This window comes from Centrocercus urophasianus, unplaced genomic scaffold (assembly GCF_019232065.1).
Source record: "Centrocercus urophasianus isolate 14NV4802_14NV808 unplaced genomic scaffold, USGS_Curo_1.0 seq_25, whole genome shotgun sequence".
In the NCBI taxonomy this organism is placed as follows: domain Eukaryota; kingdom Metazoa; phylum Chordata; class Aves; order Galliformes; family Phasianidae; genus Centrocercus; species Centrocercus urophasianus.
In genome coordinates this window covers 10,563,392-10,571,443 of record NW_024884811.1, presented here as the reverse complement: position 1 = coordinate 10,571,443, position 8,052 = coordinate 10,563,392, and the positions used below count along the sequence as shown (strand labels likewise).

At 42.3% G+C, this 8,052-nt stretch overlaps 1 long non-coding RNA gene across 1 annotated transcript; it reads right to left on the bottom strand.

The window, feature by feature from the left end:
• Positions 1-3,983: 3,983 nt before the first annotated feature.
• Positions 3,984-7,998, bottom strand: LOC122164095. The gene is made up of 3 exons (XR_006170126.1): positions 7,905-7,998; positions 4,629-4,671; positions 3,984-4,204 (listed from the first exon to the last, which is right to left on the bottom strand). It is a non-coding gene; the product is annotated as an uncharacterized LOC122164095 (long non-coding RNA).
• Between the last annotated feature and the right edge of the window lie 54 nt (positions 7,999-8,052).

The following is an 8,052-nucleotide window of genomic DNA, read 5'->3' as shown; positions in this document are numbered from 1 at the left end:
GGCTTTGACCAATCAGGTCAAGGGAGAGATGTTCCTTCCTTCAGGAGGGTTGAAACAAGATGATCTTAAAGGTCCCTTCTAATCCAAACCGTTCCATGATTCCGTGATTCTCTGATCTCATCCTGTGGAGGCCTTTATATTTGCCAGAAGACCATTAAAGAAAAAGCCCTCTCTGAGAACCCAGAAGCTAAAACATTGTCTAATAGTAACTTTTTGTTGTTTTTAGCCACTGAGCTTCTAAGAAATCCATATGTCTCGAGCTAACACAGACAATAAGAACATCTATCTCATCTATCCCAGTCTTTCTGCATACTGCATGTCCTCAGTGTGAGAATCCTTCTGTTTTTTTGGCTCAAAGCTTGTTTTCTGAGGTATTTCTTGTGATAAGACCTATAACTGATTTATTGAGGAGGCAAGTGATGGATGCTACCGTGTGACAATCAACATCGCTTTGTGGACATTTGGAAGCCCCTTCCTCCAGAGTTGTTTGCCTCCAGAAGAGAGTGCTCAAGACTGTTTACTGGTGGAAGATCTGGCCTGTGACTAAATAGCTCTAGGGTGGTATGGGAAAACTGGGGAATAATACCATCGTGTCCTGTGAAAAACAGGATGCAGGTGGGCATCCCTGCTCCCTCTTATCTGCTGACAAGGCCTGGAAGATGAGAAAAAAAGGAGTTTCTGCTGAGATCCCAGAGCAAGAAGCTGCCTCTTCAAGGAGAGCTGACTCAACCACTTCGTATTTGAGCTGTCATTTCCAAATAGAGCTGACTCAACCACTCTGAACTTATAAATTGGTACTACCATTGAAAATTGTCGTCATCAACGGAACGACAAGGAACAACAACACCCAACGACCCACCACTACTGAGGATCGATGACTGAACTACGAACCACACTGCATCCATGGTGGTGACTATCTCCTTCTTGCTTCCTACAAAGACTCCTTGCTTTTATTTCCTATCTTTTCTATCACCCTTCTCCCCTTCCCCATTTCCCTGATTAAGATTTGTAATAAACTAGTTGGACCAACATTTGAACCGTTGTTTCTTAATCTCACACCAGGTATACAGATATCAAAGAACCTCCTCTCCCTCCTATAATTTGGAATGAGACACTCAGTAAGAAAGACAAGGTGAAATTCCTTTGAAATGTGACATCAGTATCACTTAAATTTAATGTCAGTGCTTCCTGCTAGCAGAATATGCTGTCTCACACTAAAAGCAAGTGCTAAGGGAATGGAAAATACCTCTGCTTGATGCCAACTGCTTGTTGCCTAAGTTAGTGAGAACTTCCTTTGGTTTCAGGCTGAGACAGAGAAATCATTCTCAAGATTCCACAGTGGCCAGGGAAAATCCACAAACATGTAAGGTTAAATTTAAACTCATCTATCTTTATCAATGGAGAGGTACAACTGAAGAGCTGCTGGTGACTCTAGCTCTACTTTCTCATGCTGGCCTCTGCCAGCCACATTCCTACACAGCACCAGAGCAACTTCAGTTCAACGGACCCAAATCTCACAGATTTCCAGAACTCATGGCACTTATTTTCCCAAGTTAAATGCCTGTTGGGAGTGCCCAGGGTTAGCAGAAGTGCAGAACCCTATGAGGAAGTCCTTTGTCCTTTGCCTTGAATGAATGCTCAATTCTTCATTTTTGCTATGCTACACTTAAATCATTGTTTACAATAGTTCTACTGCTGAAGTTATTCTATTTCCATGTCATATTTATGACACAGAAACATAATGCTGGCTTTACCTGGCTTTCCTTGGCTGTTACCCATTTCATGGCTCAGAGTCTTGTTTATTTATACAATCTTTGTCACATAATGGATTGCTATATACTAAATCAGACATTACTCCTCAAAGACTTGTGCAGTCTGGGCTAAAGCCCCCAATGCCACAGCATGGTGTCAACGTTTTACAGGCTGGTTCAGCCCAGTTCCATGACCAGCGGGGCAGAGGCATTTCACAAAATCCGCGCCTCCAGAAAAAGGGAAAGGGGACCCCAAAATAATTAAAAACAACAGCAAACTGAGGAGAAACAAACTAATTTACTAAACATAGTATCGGAATGCGATATAACACACCATAATACAATATAATCAGAATTGAAGCTAATAAATCAAATATAATGAGAATGTCTGAAAGGTGGAAAGGCCTCACCATAACACTGAGGCGAGATGCACAGTCCAGTTGAGCAGCAGGGAGACGGGAGCAGCGCCCACGATGAAGAGCAGACAAACAAGAGCCCATCAGATGACCTTGCCAGGAGTTGTATCTTCTCTCCGTGACTGCAAAGTCCCCTGGGGAATGTAGTTCTTCTTCTCTTCTGGGCAGGTACCCTGGACTTGAGCATTAACAGTTAAACTCCCAGCTTCCCATGTGATGTTATGATGTGGAATACCAAGAACCAAAAATCAAAAAACCATGACACATGGAAAGACTCATACATAGTGGATTTATCTTGAAAGCATATTTACATTTTGGTAAAATGTTATCCCTGCAAACAGAGAGCAAAGACACGCATTCCAAGCAAAATCAAATGCAGGACTAAGAATTTCCCCATAGAAGTCATCTTTTAAGCAGACAGAGGCTGAGACAACTAACATATACTGCAAAAAAACCCTCAATTTTCTAATCAATTATTTCTGATTTTACACAACCTAGCTTAAGAAAAAAAGAAAAGAAAAAAGAGAAGTTATGCAATTTCTGATGAATTTATGTTACTGTTTGAAAACACTGTTTTATTTTCTCCTAAATTCCACCATATATTTTTCCTAAATTCTATAGCATGGTATAAAGCATCTTCATTTCTCTTAGACCAATGACTTATGTTTAAAATCATTTCGTGCCCTCTAGTGGCAGTTCTGTTTGGCAACAGCTGATCTGAGAAGTCTGCCTGCTTCCAACTAGATGTTGCAGTTACAGATGAAGTAGAAAATGGAAGAAAACCATTTCATATACATTTTTTAAGTGAAATTTACTATGCATCTCTACAATTACAAAAACTGAAGTCATTTCTAGTTATGACAAGATAGTACCGCTGGCGAAGCAAAATCATAGAATCACAGAATCATAGAATGGCTTAGGTTGGAAGGAATTTCAAGGATTACTAAGCCCCATCCTCCATGCTGCAGGCAGAGCCATCAACCTCCATATTTAATACCAGATCAGGCTGCCCAGGGCTGCATCCAACCTGGCCCTGAACACCTCCAAGGATGGGGCATCCACAGGCTTTCTGGGCAGCCAGCCCGTTCCTTACCACACTCTCGGTAAAGAACTTCTCTTTGATATCCAGCCTAAATCTTTCTTCCTCCAACTTAAAACCATCTCCCCTTGTCCTGCCATTATTTATCCTTGTAGAGAGTTGACTCCCCTCCTGTCTGTAGGCTCCCTTTAGGTATTGAAAGGCTGCAATGAGGTCACCCCACAGCCTTCTTTTCTCCAGGCTGAACAAGCCCAGCTCCCTCAGCCTGCCTTCACAGGGGAGGTGCTCCAGTCCCCTGATCATCTTGGTGGCCCTCCTCTGGACCCTCTCCAACAGCTCCCTGTCTTTCTTGTACTGAAGGCTACACACTTGGACGCAGTACTCCAGATGAGGCCTCACAAGAGCAGAGTAGATGGGGACAATCACCTCCCTGTCCCTGCTGGCCACCCCTCTTCTGATGGAGCCCAGGATACCATTTGCTTTCCAAGCTGCAAGGGCACACAGCTCATTCATGTTAAGTTTTTCATCCATCAGGACCCCAGATTCTTCTCTGCAGGGCTGCTCTCAAGGACTGCTCCTTCCAGTCTGCATGGATGCCTGGGATTCCTCTGGCCCAAGTGCAAAACTCTGCACTTTGCCATGTCGAACCTCATTAGGTTCACACGGCCCACCTTTCAAGTCTGCTGCGGCCCTCTGCATGGCATCCCTTCCTTCCGCTGTGTCAACCGCACCACTCAGCTTGGTGACATCAGCAAACTTGCTGAAGGTGCACTCGATTCCTACATCGATGTCATTGATACAGATGTTACAAAGCACTGTCCCAAGACAGACCCCTGGAGGACATCACTCATTACTGGCCTCCACCTGGTCACAGAACCATTGATCACCACCAGGTGGTCCATCCATCAAATCCACGTCTGCAATTTGGAGATAAGAATGTGGTGGGGACCATGTCAAGAGCCTTGCATATCCATGTAAATGACATCATCTAAAATCATCTAAAGATGAAACATAAATAGGAACAATAAAAACTCACTCTGTAGGCATTTGACTCAGTTTGCTCTCAGAAATGATATTTGGCCTATTTGTATCCATTTCCTACCACAAAGCACTATCCTGTGCTTCCTACTAGGCATTACACAATAACCAGACACATAGTTTTTCCAGGGAGGAATCCTCATAATGGTAAAAGTGAAAAGGCTAAATACTACCAGAGCTTCATCTTTGCTCCTGGAAAATCATTGTGTTTTCCTTCCTAAAGGAATGAAGTGATAACACAGAGGAAAATCAACAAAAGAAAGAAAGAAATATTTGAAAGTTTTGAGGAAAAAATATATTTGGGTTGATACACACATTATTTTTGGTTGTAGGGTCTCATATTTTTACTCACATTTTTAAAGAAGGATAGCTTAATATTCTTACCTTCTCCTTCATGTTCTCAAATTGTTGATAATAAGCTTCTGACCTGAGAAGAAATTGAATTACAATGTTTCATACACTTCTTTCAGCACAGATTATCAGGAGTCTTGAGATGCTCAACTCCAAATGAAAACAACAGATTAACCCACACTTAGAAACTGCATATTTTCTTTTTCACCCCCCCATAGAGCATGCAGTCCTCTTTACTGAGTTATGGGTTCTGATCTCAGTTGGATCAGAGCAACATAATGACATTCACTTTGACTCTGAAAATTTATTTCAGATTGAAGATGGTAGAAATTCCCTATCAAGCAAAGCATTCAGGTACATGTTTCAGGCAGATAAAATGCTATAAAACAGTATGTATGATTCTGACTTAGAATCCCTTCCCTCTGGTACTCTGAAGAAGAAAGAAAGCTCAATAAATCCAGCTTTTTTACTTAGCAGTACAGGTGGTTACTGAGGTCCTCAGAAGCTGGCATTTTCAAACTTTCAAAAATATTTATCATGGGTGGTTTCTAATTTTGCAGGTTAGTTTTCCGGAAAACGATGTTTTGTTGCTGTTGTTTTGTTTTGTTTTTTTAAACATTGATTTTTAAACCCACAGCAGTGTGCCTGTACACACAACTGCTGCCAGAGCTGGCTCACTGATGGAAGACAAATAGAAAATGTAATTTCATGCTAGTTATCATTTTAAGTTCTCCTCGTGGTTTTATTCATTAGGGAAATAGTTTTTCTTTTCATATTTTTGCCTTATTGTTTGTTTAGAGCCTGAAAAGCCATGAGAATTTCATGTAACTTAGTTTTGGTTAATATCAGAGAGCTGAAATACTGTAGTGAATAACATGTAAAAAATATTATTTTTATTAGCTTTGCAGATGTTATGCCTTCAAAACCCAACTGTGTCAGTTCTGGCACTTTCTGAAGTTGATACCTTCACTTGTGTTCATTTAAGTTACAAACAATGAGCCAGAAATTATTAAGAAAAAAGCAGTGGGTGGATATAAGAGAATGCAGGACAGCTCTCCACAACTGGGCATACCGAAATACAGTTCGACTCCTTCCCACCCCTTTCCTTCCCCCTTCCCTTCCTGGGACAGAGACAGACTTCTCGATACTGAAAGCACAGCTCCTCTCCACTTGGGGCAGCAAAATCCAATTCCTCAGCTAGGTTTGTGGCAGGGAAAGGTATCTCTCTGTCACTCCAGGCTGTTCAGTGAAGGCAAATTTAAAACCATCCATCTAGTAGGTCAGCATTATTTCCAGTATTGATCGAATTACATAGAAAAATGTAAAAAAAATCAGAGAAAACAACAATAACAGCTAAGAGAATTGAAAATTAAGATTAAAATAAAGTTCAGGAGAGAAATACAATAAGATGCAGTAAAACACATACAAAACAATGGTATAGAATAGGCAGATCAGGAACTATTTTCCTGTATTCAACCTGTCAGGATTCCTCTGAATGCAAAGTTTGCCCAGACCAAACTATGATCAGTTTTAGGAGTGACTTTGAAGGAATATAAAACCCTGACAACTTCTCTTGATTTGCAGTCAAAACCAGGGATGAAATCTGAGACAGAGATTAAACTGATCCATACCTCCTCTTACTGTGTTCAGTTCTCACTCTGAGCTGGCCACAGGCTGAGGATAGCACAGTGGGCCTCCTGCATACTATGAATTTTCTGTGTTCAGAAGATGAAAATCCTGACACTGACAGCAGGTTCTGAGTGTGCAGCAGTAAGATCACAATGACCAGCTCTTGTGGAACATCAGCTGCAGTTCTCTGATCAGTATCAGAATGGGGTAAAATTAAGGCAGACTTCCACAGCCAGGCGGGAAGGAATGTTGGGTAACATCTTGGCTGGAGTCGTGTGATGCATGCGAAATACACTAAGCAGTGGTAAACGAAAGCACTGTGACAATATGTGCAGTCAAATGGGGAAAATGAAGGCCAGAAGAAAACAGCAAGCAAAAGCAAAACCCAGGTGCCAGACAACATTAAGTACAGTATTGAAAGCAAGCAGTGAGTCAGTAGCATCATTATGAATTGCCCACGTCATCTGACACAACAATCATTGAGAACTGACATAGACTTCAAAATAAGAGAAATGTTAGAACTCAGTGTCTGACCAGGTGATGGTGGAGGGTCAAGAGCGGCCACCAAGGCCTGTGAAAACAACTCTGCCCTCAGGAGAAACACAAAGGGTAGGAAGAGGTACACAGCCAGTGTGTAGACCACTTGCTTTCTTTCAAATGGTTGCACAGAGATGACCCACTGGGAAACATTCTTACCACATCTGTGTCATATCCTATACTGGAAAACTCAAGGACTGATGGCATAAACCTTCCTTCTCACAACACCCTGTGAACACTCTCCCCTTCTGCAGTACTGCATCCAGGCCTGGGGCCCCCACTACAAGGACATGGAGCTCTTAGAGCGGGTCCAGAGGAGGGCTCAGTGGCCTGGAGAACCTCTCCTATGAAGAAAGGTTGAGGGAACTGGGCCTGTTTAGCTTGGAGAAGGATCTGGGTAGGTCTCATTGTGGCCTTCTAGTACTTGAAGGAAGAGTATAACTGGAGGGATAACGGCTGTTTATGAGGGTGGATAATGATAGGACAAGGGGGAATGGTCTTAAACTGAGACAGGGGAGGTTTAGGTTAGATATTAGGAGGAAGTTTTTCACACAGAGGGTGATGACACACTGGAACAGGTTGCCCAAGGAGGTTGTGGATGCCCCATCCCTGGAAGCATTCAAGGCCAGGCTGGATGTGGCTCTGGGCAGCCTGGTCTGGTGGTTGGTGACCCTGCACATAGCAGGGGGTTGAACCCAGATGATCTTTGAGGTCCTTTTCAACTGAGGCCATTCTATTCTATGATTCTATGATTCTATGAATGAAATACAGACTTTGGGGAACTGCATACATCTGGACTGACCAGGTGGAGCACTGACACCTTTGTGAAACAGTGCTTGTGCCTGAGTTCCTGCTAGTGTAGGTACCTCACAGGCCTAGGAAAAATCACTGAGGGATTCAAGAGAGAGAACCTGGGAGTACTAAAGTCTGTACAGTGCAATAGGTGGCATTCAGAATATGGAGGTTCATTTTATCAATAAGGAGATGTTACAAAATCACAACATATTCCTATCTTTGTTGGTTGCTCTGAAATTAAGGCCTGCTATTTATTTCCATGAAAACTACAATGGATGCAAAGAACATAATAACACTATTTCCTAAGAGGAAATTCTCAGTTATAAAACAATATTTTGTAATACTCACCACCATCACTTATTCGTGTTCACCAGCAATGAATACTTGCAGTAATCTGCACCAGCAGAGGTGACCAACTGTCACTGTTGCCATGGCTGAAATGCACACCCACCACCTCACTGTGCTCCCATTCACTGCTTGGTCTCCATCAACTTCC